The sequence below is a fragment of the Monodelphis domestica genome, chromosome 3 (genome assembly GCF_027887165.1).
Source record: "Monodelphis domestica isolate mMonDom1 chromosome 3, mMonDom1.pri, whole genome shotgun sequence".
Lineage (NCBI taxonomy): Eukaryota > Metazoa > Chordata > Mammalia > Didelphimorphia > Didelphidae > Monodelphis > Monodelphis domestica.
Genome location: NC_077229.1, coordinates 525,459,778 through 525,475,945, shown reverse-complemented (window position 1 = coordinate 525,475,945; position 16,168 = coordinate 525,459,778). Strand labels below are relative to the sequence as shown.

Here is a 16,168-nt window from a genome sequence, read left to right as displayed (position 1 = left end):
CAGATGTTCCCGGTCTATAGAGGGAGGAGCCAAGACATTTCCCTGGTTGACAGAAGATGTGAAGAAGGGCACAGGAGAGAACACAACACACGCATTCTGGGGGTCTTTGCAAGGAAGGGTGATTCCCTCAAACCTTGCACATGCTCTCTTCCTCCTTTAGTATCCTAAAGTTCACCTTGGGACATGTAGACCCTTAAAACACCCCTCCACCTTAAGGGTACCCACCTCACCAGCCATTGTCTGGGGCTTGTTGCCTTGGAACACCCAGGGAAGGAACATTCTGGGAAAAGGTGGAGAGTCTCCAAGAATGGAAGGAACAAATCCCCCAAACCCTCCATAAATCTAGACACCTGAATCTCTGTAGGAGGCATCCCATCCCTCTGGCCACTGTTTAACATCCTTGAATAAACACATTCAGGCCTTCAGATGAATGGAGTCTGAGCTTCCAGTTCTTTGGGGGAGAACCTGCCTTTGATATCCCACAACAAATGTACTCTCCCAGCACAACAGCTTTTTTGCTCACATTTAATTCGAAGTCAGCATCTCCCAGAATCATTTTTCTTTTCTGGCTGTCTCTGAACAGAAAACTATCATCACCCAGGACCAGTCCTTGAATTATCAGAGCTAGAAAACAGCCCATCAAATTTCTCTGTTTGTTTGGAGTGATTTGAGGAAATATCTGGGCCCACTTCCAGGAATGGCTTCCTGAGTTTGGTCCACCCACACTGCATGGAAAGTGAGAAATGGAACGAGATGGCCCCTGAGGTCTAGTCCAGCTCTGGAAGTCAGAATCCCATGACCTGGGGAATTGGGCTTTGGGAGCAAATGTGTGGCAAGGAAACACTAGCAACTAACCCAGGCCAATTGGGGTGGAAGTTGAGGGGGGAAACCTGGTCCTTTATTGAAAGTCTAGTTTTGCCACTAACTAGCGTGTGAAGGAACAAAGCAGGAAAAAGTTAGCCACTCCAGGGACAGTGAGGCAGTCCAAAAGGTGTGCTTTGGGGAGGAGGCTGGAGACAGGTGTTCTGGGCATCTCTCTGCAGCTAATTGGGAATTGATTACATTTCAAAGGGAAGCTAGGAAATGGACATTCTCATCTCGGGAAGTCTCTCTCCTTCAATGTATTTTAAAGAACAAAGACAGGATACTAATGTGCCTTCTTAAGAAGTATTCCTGGCTCATACAGAGAAGCGGAGGAAGACATCAAGCACTTTGTGCATATGAAAATTAGCAGCTGCACTGTAAAAGATTACTGAAAATAACTAAGTTAATGAATTTTTGAAGTGGAAAAAGTACTCTAATTCAAAACCTCCTGTCTCTTAATAGTCAAATGGCTCCTGAGCAGAGAGCTTATTGTGTGTGAATGCTTAGGGCAAAGCACCTCCTTCACATGCCATACAAATCTTTGAAGTCATCTTAGATGTGAAAAATTACAGCGTTTTTGTTATGTTAAGTCTTCGGAGGACTGAATAGTTTTCCTTCTGTTTCAAAAGCAACGGGATGTATTTATTTTTCAGGCTCTGCAAGAGCCCTCATACATTATTGAGTCTAACATAATAAAAAATAGCCAGGACTGAACAGAAAATTTCATTCAAGGTGTTGTATAAGGATAATATTTGTGCCTTAGAATAACTCACCTTTGAACTATATTATTTCTCTTATTTTTCAGTCTGAACCTGTGATTTGATCCATGCGGTGATCTCCTATGAGGAAATTCTGTCTACCAATGCAGGTTGGTGTCTATTCTTCCATTTTTAGCTTTAGTCAGTTTCCTGGGATCTGGAGGGGTTAAGGATCAGCGTATCAGAGGCAGGGCTAGAATACAAGAAGAGAATACTGCCTTCCTGGCTACAATATGGCTAACTATGGTAAAGGAAAAGCAGAGTCAATTCTCTGACTTATTTCTTTAGAATCTCAGTCCAGCATTCTATCCCATCAGGTTTCTAGAGAACACCATTTGTATCATATCTATTCCCAGACTATCTTATACACACACACACACACACACACACACACACACACACACACACACACCAGAAAACCTTTTATTCTCTGCGTGGAGTTATTCCACCCAGTTTGAGAACTCCAGACCAAACTGATTGGTGCATAACTGAGTAGAAATTCCTCCAGGCCAGTACATTTAGCTGACCTGCTCTAGGCCACCAGACTTGAAATCCACCCATCCACGTTGCCTATCTTGCCATTTGTCCTTCAACCGAATTTGTTTCTCCTTTCCACTTTTTGTTCTGGTCTCAGTAATCAATAATACCATTGTTCTTAGAAAGGTAGAAAGAACATTTCTTAATGTTTTTTATTAAATGATTTTTTAAAAATTTGAACACTAGAAGAAGAACAGAACATAAACACACACACAAAGATTCTGTGTGAAACTGTGAACTTCCTTTTCAGGCAGCTTACTAGGAGACCACAAGTCAAGTGGTTGACAAAAATTCATGAATCAGTTCGCCATCTTTGTGAATCCACAAATACCTGGCCACCATTTCCATATATATGTTGTCTTGATGTTGTGGGGTGAAGAGGTGCACCCCTGGGGTTTGGGAAGGATACCTTTTGCAAGAATGCAAGACTGAAACTTAATTTAAAAGTAAAGAGAGATTTATTAGTAATGTTGAATTTTTGGCAAGCAAGACAGCATGAGTGGAGCAACCTGGGAGGTTGCTTCCAGAATGCCTCAATTCTGGGGTTTTTATATTCTTTTAGGTGACTCTGGGGCAAGGGGTTGGGGAGGAGGTTTCCCTGAAGGCATGGGGGTGGTTCTCATGATTTGGAGGACAGATGGACCAGATTTGTCCATCTCAAATCAATGGGACAAACAAAGGAGGATAATCCTCTCAAGGTCAGATGTTTTGGGTTGGGAGTCAGAGGGTATAAGGGAGCAAAGGAATTTCCCTGATAATAGTTTGAGTTTCTGGGGGCACAATGCCCATGACATCCCCCTAATAGAATATCAACTCCTTGGAAGAAGGGACTTTTGTATTTGTATCCCTAACACTTAAGTATAAGTAGTAGTCTCTCAGTAACCGAGGATGACGATTGTCTTTGTGCGTTTTCATCTATGATAGATGAGTGTGCACAAAGATACTTGTGCGTGAAGGAGATTTAAGTGGAAAAGTCATTGCACAGAGACAGTCCCACTCTCTCGGTGTTGGAAGCCTGGGTCCAGTGGTACGAAAAATCGTTACGCCTGGAGACTTCCTTAGCTGCATTGGGTGCCGTGTTGTCTTTTGTGCTCCAACACCGTCCTAAGCACTCCACAGTGCTTTGCTGCGTCGCCCTCTCAGCCGTTGAACCTTCTTGTTGGTTTTTTCCGTCTGTTCGGCCGACGTGGCAAAGTCTTAATAAATGATTTTTCTTTTATTCATTCATTCATCCTCCAGTTCATTCATTCACTTATTCATTCATCTGTTCATCTATGATACATCCATTCCATGCATTCATGTCCATATTATGGAAAACTCTAACAATTAGAACTCTCAAGAGATAGAATATGTATCATTGGGAGACAATGGGTTTCCCTTTAGTTGAAGCCTTCAAGAAAAATACTTAGGACTATTTATTAAAGATATTCAAATGTCAGCTGTGCTACTTACTACTTGGGTCTTTGGGCCTCAGTTTTCCTTTATAAAATTAAGGGATTACATTAAGGGGATTTTAAGATTCCTTCCCCATTCTAAGAAGAGTATCTTAAAATATTTATAGCTTTTTTTTTGTTATCCTAAATTTGTCTTTTTTTTTTTTTGCACTGCTTATAGTTCTATCCTTTGGTTTCAAGAAGGACAAATATTCCATGAAATAAGGCTTTAAATAAATGAAAACCAATATCATGTCTCCTCAAAGTTTTGTCTTTTCTAGTTTATTTATTTATTTAAAAAATCTTCACCTTCCATCTTAGAATCAATACTATGTATTGGTTCTAAGGCAGAAGAGCAGTCAGGGCTAGGCAAAGGGGGTTAAGTGATGTTCTGAATCCCCTGAGCTGCTACCACCAGCTGCCCCCAATTTTTTAATCTTTTCTACTTTAGATATTGATAGTTCTTTCAGCCACTCCATCTATGGCATGAACTTGGCATCCTTTACCATCATTATTGATGTCCTCTGGGCAGTGACTAGGTAGTTAATGTCTTCCATGTGTTATGACACCCAAAACGCAATACTTCAAATCTGGTACCAACTGCAGAGCTGTATTTCCAGTTTGGGACACAGTGCCTCTGAGTGTCGCCTCACCTGCTATTTGTTCTCCATACGTGACATCCTTTCTCTTTCCTTGATTGCTTCTGTTCCTTTGCAAAGTGGTTCCTGTGTCCAGGAGGAAGACTCTCTCATCTTCCATCTTACAAGATCCTTACCCAATTTCAGAGCATAACTCAGAAGTCACTCTTTACCCAGGAGGTCTTTTCTAATACCTCACTTATCAGTACTCTCTTCCTCTCTTTTTTATTAGGTTTTTATAATTTTTTATTATTTAATATTTATTTATTATTTAATTTTTTGTTATTTTTATTAGGTTTTTATAATTCTAGGAAAATGAGCACTTGTTTGTGATACTAGATCCATGGTCTGTATTAAGTGAGAGCCATTGGCCTGCTCCATTTTATCTGAAAATGGGGGCAGGAAATCTTGGGCGATGCCATGGAATAGTCCTCTGCTTAACTTGATCCGGTTCTCAAGGAAACTATGTAGAGAAGAAGTAACCATTCATACCTTGGTTGAAAAAATGCAACAGAATTCCAAGCATCTTTAATGGCAATGTCCAAAAGGAGCACAAGGTGGCAGTGTTGTTCTTTGAGAATCTGTGCACAGGCTCTCTGTTCAAGGCTTAAATGTTTCTACCCATCATTTGTACTTTCTAGACGTGGAGAAAAAAAAAAAAAGATAGAATTTTTAGCACTCTAAGGACCTTAAATATAGTCTGGTTCCACCTTCTCATTATAATTTTTCTTTTCTTTGAGTTTTTGCTTCAGTATTCCTTTTTGCCTTTTCCTCTGATCTTGCATATGTCTCACTTTTTTTCTCCCAATTCTGTTATAATATGGAAATAATCTGGTGAAATAAATCAACTCCCTCTTTCTCTTTGGATTGACTCTTTGCTTCTGCCAATTATAAAATTGAGAAGTGGAAAATCCAGTGAAATAATTTGAATAGAGCTTGGTCTTTAACAACCATTGCAAAATGACTGATTTTAGATTTGCCTGATTTGATTGAGTTTTTTAGTCTAACTTAACTGATTTGAGACCCACTGAGGCAATTTATTGGATTAACTGTGTTTTGTTTTAGCCACACTCTTGTGGGTGCTAAGGGATTTATTCAATCTAAGTTTCCTTTCAAGATATATTTTCTCTTTGTGTCCCCTTGGTTTTACTTTCTTCTTCATTCGAGGAATAAGTATTTTTCAATTAAATTCATTCCTCTGGTTTAAGATGAATCATTCAGAAGTCATTGGTCAACTATTTTGGCCCATCACAATACATTTCAAATCTAGAAGATCCCTTAAGGATATATATATATATATATATATATATATATATATATATATATATATATATATATATATATATATATATATATACACATGGTGGTGAGTGGCATAGTGTTGGATCTGAGACCTGAAACAATAGTTGTGACCTTGGGCAAGTCATTTACTCTGCTTCAGTTTCCTAATTTGTAAAACGAGGACCCTCTCAATGAATGGATGGTGAGTAAACCTATTTATCCAAATGGATAGAAGACAGAAAATGGAGTTCAATAATTTAGAATGTGCCAGAAAATCCATGAGCTCTTTAAATGGTGATTAGATTTCAACCAAGAAAGAAATCACTCAAAGAGGACTATCCAACGTCTTTAGGAAGAATATTGGAAATAAGGTGTTTGTTGAGACAGCTGCTTTGTCCGTGGCTTTTGGAGACTTTTTTTTTCTTCTTTCTCTTACTAAAGAAAGTCTGGAACCATATGAGTGCTTTTTTGCAGAGAGGAGTACTTTCCCTCTCCAAAGGTCTTGCACCAGTTCTGCCCATCACAGATTCACAGAGGCTCAAGATGACAGCATGTTTGTTCTACTGGTCTTTCTTCCATCATTCTTCATCTTGAGGGTCCTTGTCCCATTACTTTTCTCTGAAGATACATCAGGTTGACAATGTTTCTCCTAAAGTGAGTACCCAGAATTGAACCTAATACTTCAGATATGAGCCATGTAATAGCATGACTGTGATTTCCATGGTTCAGGACACAGTGGATGTCTTAATGGAGTCTCTGAGCTTTTTTGTCTCCCATGTTAGGATGTTGGCTCAGATCCACTTACTAGCTTACCGATATATATTATTCTTGGGAAATGTCTTCCTCACTCTCTTCAGGTTTTTGTTTGCTTTTGCTTTTGCTTTTTTTAAGTCAAGTGAAAGACTTTACATTCATCTCCATTAAATTAGACCTTATTCAATTCGGCATGATATTCTAACCTGTCAAGACATTAGGATCTTCTTATCCTGATTGTCACATCTAGTGTTATGCCTTTTTCTCCTAGCGCTGAGTCATGTGCCAGGTTGATAACCATGCCATTTAGACCTTCAGTGAAGTTACTGATAAAAAGGGTAGAGAACACAAGGGCATATCCTGGGGGGATCCACAGGAAGTCTCTTTCCATGACTGTTCTTTCTTTAGGTCTGGTCCCTTAAGCAGTTTTAATTCCACAAAATTATACCGAAATGTAGCCTACATTGCTTTGTCTTGCCCACAAGGAATGCTGACAAATACTTTCATAAATCTAGGATGATGTGAAAATAGATGGTTTCGCTGACATATTGATTTAATCTCCTTGAATCCAAATTTCCTTACCTCTCAAAAGGAGATAATGAGACTTTTACTGCCTAATGCACAATTATTGTTATTCAATCAGTTATTCTCAAACTAAGATTTATCACTTTTTTTTTAAGAAGAGAAGGTAGAAAGACTTTAGGCTAATGCATCTCCATACTCTGATTATCAAAGAGAATAAAATATTCCTTGCTTCTTCTATTCACATCCCCCTAAATAAGAGCTTAAATGTGAAAGCAAAGAAGAAAATATATAGGAAGAGAAACTTCTTAGCAGTTATTTATGCTTTGCTAGGTTTTTAAAAGGTCATTGTGGCCACAGATAGGAACTTGGCAAGATTTTGTAGTTCTTAAAAAATGGCCTAGTAGGATATGCATGATTTTGAGGTTTTTAGCAATGAATGCATATTCATGAAAATTACCAAAGGTTGCTTTTGTTTGTTTACTTGCTTGTTTGTTTTGTACTTACAAAAACTGTTATGAACCCTGGATTGATTTTTATTTGAAGAGGATTTCTATCAGTAAAGCTAAAATATCTCTCAAAATTAGTCCTTCTCTATTTCCATTGTCTCCATCCAAAGCCACATCTTCCTCACCACCTGCCTGGACAATCCCCAAACCTTCTGAGCTCTATACTCTTTTCAGTTCATTCTCTAAACAATTTCCTACAAAATAATCTTACTTATGCATACATCTGCTCATGTTTATTCTTCTGCTCCCAATCTCCAGAGACTGTTTTACCTACTAAGCAAAGTTGAAACTCTTTTGCCTGTCATTCATTCAAGACTTTCTACAAACTTGGGTTACTGGGCCATTCTATGTGTATCTCCCACTACTCCTGGTCTTGAATTTCATTAGCTAATTAACATGGGCTGTCCCTTATTCCCTGTACCTGGACTCTGCTTTTATGTTTCCTTATCTTTGTTCATAGTAAGATAGTCTCTGTACCTAGAATTGAGAACTCATCTCCCCTCCTACTCTTTGTTGAGTTTCTACCACTCCTTTACAGCTCTTTCAAATGGTGCTTTTCCCGGTAAACTTTTCCTATTTCCCACATTCAGAAACAGCCATATCCTTCAAGGACCTTGCATAGTATTTTTTTTTTAGTTCTCTACTGATCATATTACCTAATATTTTGTATTAACAGTATGTAAGATCTATGAGGGCAAGAATGACATTTTCTCTAAAATCATTATCTCCTGCCACAACGAGCACAACGATGGGTTCCTAACAAGTTTAAAAATATGTTTGTTGAATTTGAATTGAGGAAAGGGCTTTGTAGGTCCCTGGTATAATGGAGCTCAAAGAGTTGGGGAAATTGACTCCTGATTAAATCTGATGGATCCATCATTATAGTTATCCGAGAAGAAGAGAATGAACCTCAGGATCCATCACACAGATAAAGCAGAAGTAGTGAATGACACTTGATAAATCCTCCTTTCTTAACTTTTTCTCATCGCTATCCCTCTGGTAATGCTATTTCTATCTTTTTGGAGTAAATTTCATTCCATTTGTTGCTCCACAGAAACCTTTTTTGAGTAATCCTGAAAAGGCATCTGATTCCTACAAATAGTACACAGAAGTGGAAACAGTCAGAACATGAATTTATCTACCTCCAAACCTCAGAAATATCTACGGGGAACTTCGGAAGGGTTGAAAGCTTTCTCCAACATTTAGAGAGTTTTCTGTATTTTTAACAGCATAGAGCAACCACACCCACAACCCCAATCACAATTGCTTTCTCTCTCCATTTTATCATGAAAGAAGATGGTCCAATTTGGTACATTTGGACTGTCAGAAATATGAGAAATAACTGTGGTGCAATCTTTAAGCAATCTTCTAAGCCTAGTCTCATGTAGACTCATAGCAAAGCAATTGTGAATCAATCCTTGTTTTGTCCTTTTACTTCAGATCCAGCACTTAGCTAATTAGCTCTTCCTGACATTACTCTCAAATTTATACCGTGGCATACCTAAAGGTGATGCACTTGGAGAGGTATTAAAACTAGCCTTCTGGGAGTCATTAGAAAATACTTTATTTTGCTCAGCCAGTTGACATAAAACATTGCTGTTGCCTAAAGAAAGCAAAATTTCAAGTTCTGAATCGACTTTTCCACTTTAGTACAGTTTCCCCAGGCTGGCCCTGCCCTATGTTTCATCTACTTCTCTTCCTTTTCTAGTTCTATTCTAAGCCCAAATGGAAATTAGGTCAAATTTTTTCTTCAAAAGAAAAAGAAAAAGGTGTAAAGGAACACCAAGTGATGTCACAGGGTATTTCTAGAGGTTCTTTATGCAGACCCGAAAGCAAAACAAAGACAAAAATTCACCTCAATATTTAGTGTACAAAGTTATTTGAAATGTAGCAAATCGGGAGATTTCAGCTTAAGCAGATTTTTGGAGAAGAAGGAAGCCAAGGAATGTACAATTACCCGCAGCAGTGCTTTATTCGAAGGGTCTTTTACAATGAAACTTTTTTAATAGGATAATTGTAGACATCTGCTGCATGTACGTTAGCCACTACATAGCTAGCATTTGCTCAGATCTTCCAAAGCTTTTACAGCTTTACACAAAAGGACATATCGGCAATTCCGCTTTCCATATAATAGGCAGACTATGCAAAATACCAAGCTCGAGTTCCGCGTTGTTGTCGAAATGCTCAATGTCACCAGTGCTATTGACTTGTTCCACCTGGCTTTCAGACATTTGGAGAAGAAAAACATATGTACCTTAATTGCAAAATGTAAGCTTAATGAATGTGCAGGCGCCAAGTTACACCGAATGTACCAATCGACATGATGACAATCCACTTAAGAGCATGTCACAATGTTTGGTTTTCAGAGATTTGCCTTTGGCGGCGCTGAGGAAAAGAACATATTCTTTACATTTGCAGCCTGCGAGTCAATGACAAAGTAGTCAGCATGTGAAACTGGCATTTATTTTAAATAGTTGTGTCAATATTCGTGTTTAAAAACAGGTTTTCTTTCCTCTGTGGACGTTATTCTGTGCCTGTGCTGTATTTGACTTTGATTGAACTTTTTTCCCAGTCTAGTTTGTGTTTTGTGGAAGACTTGCATGAAAGTATTTTGATTTGGTTGGCAGAGTGCTATGGCTCCATGAATTGTAGAGCAGAAAATGGGTAAAAAAAGGACAAAGAGAAAAACACTTTCCTCTGAAACAGGAGGCGAGAAACCCAGGGCTAACATTTCAGAGCCTGAAATCCAAAGGCGACTTTGGCAAAGTGACCTTGAGGTTTAAGCATTACCAGCATGGAGGACCACGTTGTGTGCATGGGTGTAATGGAGTGCTTTGTGCTACAAGAAGTGACAAACAGGAGAAACACAGGAAAACTGGGAATGACTTCTAGGAAGTGAGGCAAAGTGAATGAGCTGAAACAAGAGAGTGTTGTACACAGAAACAAAAATAATAGGATGATCATCTGTGAATGGCTGAAGAATTATTAACACGAATCTGGACAGCTCCAAAGACTCATGACGATAAAGGATATCCATCATCACCCAAGGACCAGATGGAGTCTGAATGCAGAACAAAACACACTATTCTTCACTTTGTTTCCTTTATGAATTTTTCTCTAATGTAAGCAATATGTGCCTTGTCTTACAACATGAAGAACAGGAAAATATGAACTATATGATAATATTTGTACTACCTATTCTATTACCTGCTTTCTTGGAGAGAGGGGAAGGGTAGGAGGGGGGAAAATAACCAGTATAGCATTTGGCCTAAATGGAACCTACATCCTCTATTTGAATTGCATTGTTCAATTCCACCAACAGTAGACTTTTTCCTTCCGGGGAAAAGCTCTAGGCTTTGTGCCAGTGTTTAATCCATTTGTAGGAAATCCAGAAAATCAAGTCTTCATCTAAAAAAATACAACATCAAGGCAGTAATAATAAAACATTGCATGATCATAATATGTCATCATCAGCATCATTATCAAGAAACTGAGTTGAATTTTGAATCTAATCATCAAAAGACAGAAGCGGCATATGGGAGAATACACCCTAGAGTTATTGGGGAAAATGTTTTTTGTTGCAATATCTTTCTTTAAAGTACACATCCCTTTGTACCACATCCAGTGGTTAAACAGAATGGGGATACTGCTACTGACTGAACAAATAATCATAATGTGACATCAAAACACGTCAGATGGATTTGGTTGTGTGCTTTCCCCAACCACAACTTCTTCAACTCAACAACTGTTTCTCAGGTGCTTTCTATATTCCTTTTTACTAATTGTTGGTCACTTCTGCTTACAAACTCTTAGCTTTCAACTCCAGGCACATTTCTGCTTTATATAATTAGAACACTTTTTATAATGGTAGGATAAAACTATATGCGTTATCCATATAGATTGAGCTAAAAAAAAGACTGTATTCATAAATTAAATTGGACATTTTGAAAGGTTAACACAAAAAGCTGCTTTGCTCTTGGTAATCAATACAGAAAAAAGGATTCCAGGTAATTAAAACCTGTGATGTGAACATTGCTCATTTGGAAGCAATTAAAAAGAATATAAGCAGACCCAGAGAAGAGATATCTATGAAAAACAAATACTGCAGTTAACATATTTAACTAAAATACATACATATTAGAAAGAAATGGCAAATAATGTGGACCTGAAACTGAATAATAGATGACTGCAGTATGAAACACTGAAATTATATAGCATGTATAAATTAGATTATATGTATATTATATACTGGAAAAAAACTTAAGAGATGATTTTAAAATATTATGGCTTGAAAGAGTTGGTATGCTTCCCTTGGCACCCAGTTCTTTCAAAGGGAATCTGAGACATAGCATATGATATACAGTCATTCAGATGATAAAAATCCACTCGGAAGTAATGGTTAATATATCTTTTTTATGTAGTCCTTAGAATGTCTCAGGTACTCAGATGTTTAAAAATAATCAGAATGTAGAAATAACCTATGCTCCAATTAGATTGGGCTGAGGACTTTTAAGTTATGATGTTTCTATGATGACTAAGAACCCATGTTGGTTCCTTGGCAAGGTAATAATCAATCATCAAAGAAATAGGAGGTGTTGTAGAAAGGAAAGGGACGAGGGACGGCCACCCGAGGACTTGTCTATAAAGAGGGCGTCACAAAAAGGTCATACCAAGCGATGTGAGACAGGGAGATGGACACACACTTCTGCATCTTCAGAGTGGCTTTATTGGTCAAAGGTAGACTAAACTATCAATGGGCTGCATGGCTCACTGGGGAAACAAGACAGACCCCTGACTGCGAGAAATCTAAAGAGTGGAAGTTTGCATTTGGAAGATGGAGACTAGAGGAGTGGAACAACTATATAACACTTTTAGGGTAAAGCATATGGAGGAAGTTTGAGGCAGGCAGGAGTAGCAAATCTTCTCCCAACTCTTTGGGGCCTGACCAGATCTCTCTCCCAACTGACTCCTCTCAAGGGTTCTAGCAAATTCCAGGAGATTCAATTGTTTTGCTTCTCTACAGCCATAGGCTGGAGCCCCCATCAGCTAAGTTCCCCTTATTTGGTAAGAATCAATGGCAACATCCTCATTCCATTTAACCACTGGATTAGCTTTTACAAAGGAATATATAGTTTAGAGAAAAAAAATACCCCCCTTATGCCACCTCAGTCATTTGAAGATGAGACTCAAAATTTAACTCAGTTCCTTGATGATGATGATGGTAATAGATAGCATTTATTTATTTATTGATTCATTTTTTTATTTACTTATCTATCTATTTATTCGCTCATTCATTCATTCATTTATTTGTTCATTTGTTTATTTATTTGTTTATTTTAAAACCCTCACCTTCCCTCTTGGAGTCAATACTGTGTATTGGTTCCAAAGCAGAAGAGTGGTAAGGACTAGGCAATGGGGGTCAAGTGACTTGCCCAGGGACACACAGCTGGGAAGTGTCTGAGGCCAGATTTGAACCCAGGACCTCCCATCTCTGGGTCTGGCTCTCTATCCACTGAGCCACCCAGCTGCCCCCTGAAATAAACATTTAATCAGTCAGGTTGCTTTTTTATTTCAATGTTTAGCTGAGATCAGCCACAGGTTGTGGGTTCAAATTTCAGCTCCTCTCCATAAAGCTCTATCAGACACCACCAGATGATTCCTTTTGCCTCTTTGGGACTGCTTCTTCATTTATAAAATGAAAGATTAGATGAAAAGTTCCTTCCCATTCTGTAAGTCAGAGATCCAGAAAGGGCAGCTACCTGTCAAAATAGAGTCCTTTTGTGCATCTGTTGTCCTCCCTGCATTTAGAGCTGTGCAGAAATCTGGAAATGCTTGTTCTGAGGAGAATGAAAGTCCTCATCGTGCTCGCTGCCTCCTGAACATGGGTGCTGTCTAGAGGCCCAATTGGGCTCTGCAATGGTGATTATGATGAGCATTTTGCAATGGCAATTATGAGCATTTAGAAAGCAAGTGGGAAAAGGAGAATGAAATCTCCTCCCTCATCTCCCAGCACATTTGTGTCCCACCCCCTGATTCTGGCTCTCACAGCAGTTCTGATCACAGGGAATTCTAAGGGAGAACTGCTGAAGTGACTAAACTCCCTTTAGCATGGGCAGCTGTGTCGAATGCTTCCATTGAGGTGGTCTTGAGGAATTCAATTCTTGAGGCAGTGGAAAAATACTGGATTTGGAGTCAGAGTCCTGAATTCTAGTCCTGCCTCTGACCCAATTATATTCATATGTTAATGGAATTTGATACTCTGCAACATTAAGTCAAGTTTTCTGTGCCTATTTCCTAATTTGCAGAATTGCTAGGAAGGGGGAGGGTTTGGACGAGATGACCTTCAGCTCTCAATCTGTGTCCCCCGTCAACTCATAAACATCAGTCACTAAGATTTTATATTTCACAGTTGCTGCCAGCCAGTCCCCCCAAAGTGACACATTTTAAGATTTGGTGACTATATTTGTTTTTCTTTATTCCTATTCATGAATAGGAAAACCAAGCAGTTTGGTTATAAAAAAAACAGACATTTTAATAAAGGTATGTAATTCCACTGGCAAAATGAAGTCAGGGCTTATGGATTATTCTTATGTCTGCCTGTGGAAATCTGGGAGATTTGGGGGAAGAGAAAATCATGTTTTAGCAGCCTTTAAAAATTGCCTTTGGTTGGTCCGACTTCTTTTAACTATTATCCTCTTTTTCTTCCAACAGACCTTCCATCCTCCTTCATCATTTTCAAGAGAGGGCAGAGGCTGGCCCAATATCTTTCAGAAAGGGCATCCGGGCCAACAGGTTGAAAGGCCCTTGAAGACTATACAAATCTTTGCCAGTCGTAGCATTGGGCTGGAATCAGTGTATCTGGGGTGTAAGCCATCTTTGAATGAGATTTCCAAAAGGGACTCATCTGGGGACGGCGCTCTTTGTTTAAAAGGAAAACAACCCCAGAGATGAAGGCGCTACCTCTCCTCCGGTTATTGGCATTGTATTTTTCCAGGTAAATCCTGGGATCCTATTCAATCAGTCAGCACCCCGAAGGCTTTAGAGATGCAGAAGAAGGAGGGAAAGGAACAAAGAAATCAGACAAGCGCTGTGATCTTGAACTGCGACTTCCAGCAGCTGCATTTTCTAAACAGCCGCCACATTTTGCTGGTGTATCTGTGAGGCCTGTCCATTATGTGTGCAAACACAATCTGATTAGTATTTGTTATAAGCTTGTCTTGTCTGCTTTTATTACAGACATCACCTTCAGACGTGGGGCCACTGCAGCTATTAAATCCGGAATATTTAGCTATTATTTGTAATAAATGTCAGCAGGGCTGAACTGAAGCCAGCAGGAAATGTTCAGGGCAGAAAACACACTGACATTCATTCATGCAAATTTGTACCACTGGTAGAATTAATCATAAAGGGGGAGGCTAGAGCATACAATGCATTTATATTACTGGTTTGGCCAATTGCGGTTCTTCCTGAAAGTGAAAGCTGTAATGAACAGGAAGCAATCTGCTAACAAATCGTCCCAGGTGAAGTACAGGCGGCGAGATGAACTTTGCAGGTTTCCACTGACCCCTTCCAGTCCCAAATCTGCCCCTGCTCTGGACCTCGCGGCATCCTAGGCGTATCCTACTTCCTTTTCCCGGAGGATGCTGATGTCGAACGTGCACCTCCAAAGCGTCCTTCTCTTCCTTGGACCAGAGAGATCGAAAGAGCGTCTCACATCTCGACGTGTTCGCCTCTGCCTCACAGGATTAAAAAACAAGGCGCTTCTGTTACCCTGTTTGAGGTGATGTTAGAACCTGGTTCATTGACGATGAAGAAATCATTACATGCTGAAGAGGAGGAAGTTCAAATCCATTTTAATCTGTCACCGTGCAATTTGAGGTGAAATCCACATGACTGAATCATTTCATCCAGTTGAAAGGAAACTCTTAACACCGTTTTCACAGAGTTGTCCCAGAACCAAGCATGAAGGAGTATCATTTAATTCTACAAGTGAGTCAAGTTCACACCAGAAAAGAATTAGCCAAGTATTTATTTTTTTTTCTGAAAATGTGAGAAAAACAGAATTGCAGAATAAATGTTAATCTTTCTCATTTTCTTGAGGCATAAAATTGTTCTTCACAAAGAAATGAGACCCGCTGAAAGGAGCTGACAGAGAAATTATAGGTGCCTTCAGAAACAATGATTATTCCTATGGTGTCTCAGTGCTGGAATTTGAATAAAAAATCATGGAGAGCAGAGGACCAAAATAAAATTCTCTCCACAATCACATGCCAACATTGACCAAAATATAAAACAGAATCATTCGAAATGTTTTATATGCTGAGGAGATCAGAGCAAAGACAGTTTTTCTAAAGCAATTTAAAACCATATTTTCATCACGCTGGTTAGCATCTGGTTTTTAGCATGCATTATATTTTAAAAATCTTTTCTTTGAAGGAGTTTAAGGAGAAGGCATATACCCGTTAAATAAAAACAAGGCCTTTCTGTGAAATACATTGGAAGTTATGCTCATATATCAACTGAATTTGATGCCTCATAACATAGGTTATTAGAGAGAGCCATACTGGAATAAAGGTGAGGGATTTCTCACAAACACCACCAGCAAACAATGCCATAAAGATAAAGCCTATGGTGATTTCCTAACTCTTTCTGCTATGGGCTTCTTGTGCCATAGTCAAACATAAATTTATAATGTATATATTATAGTTTCCTCATGCCAATAATCAGGATGTTTTTACCACCAATTCAACTCCTGTCTCTGTTGCTTACTATCTAAGGGACCTTGGACAAGTCATTTAACTTCTCTAAGTCTTAAATTCCTTATCAGAAAAATGAGTGAATTGAATTGGATAGCTCTGAGGTCCTTTCTACTT

At 38.9% G+C, this 16,168-nt stretch overlaps 1 long non-coding RNA gene across 1 annotated transcript; it reads left to right on the top strand.

Annotated features, from left to right (window-relative positions):
- The first annotated feature begins 1,611 nt into the window (after positions 1-1,611).
- Positions 1,612-15,788, top strand: LOC130458549 (uncharacterized). The gene is made up of 2 exons (XR_008917960.1): positions 1,612-1,732; positions 14,007-15,788. It is a non-coding gene; the product is annotated as an uncharacterized LOC130458549 (long non-coding RNA).
- Positions 15,789-16,168: the final 380 nt, after the last annotated feature.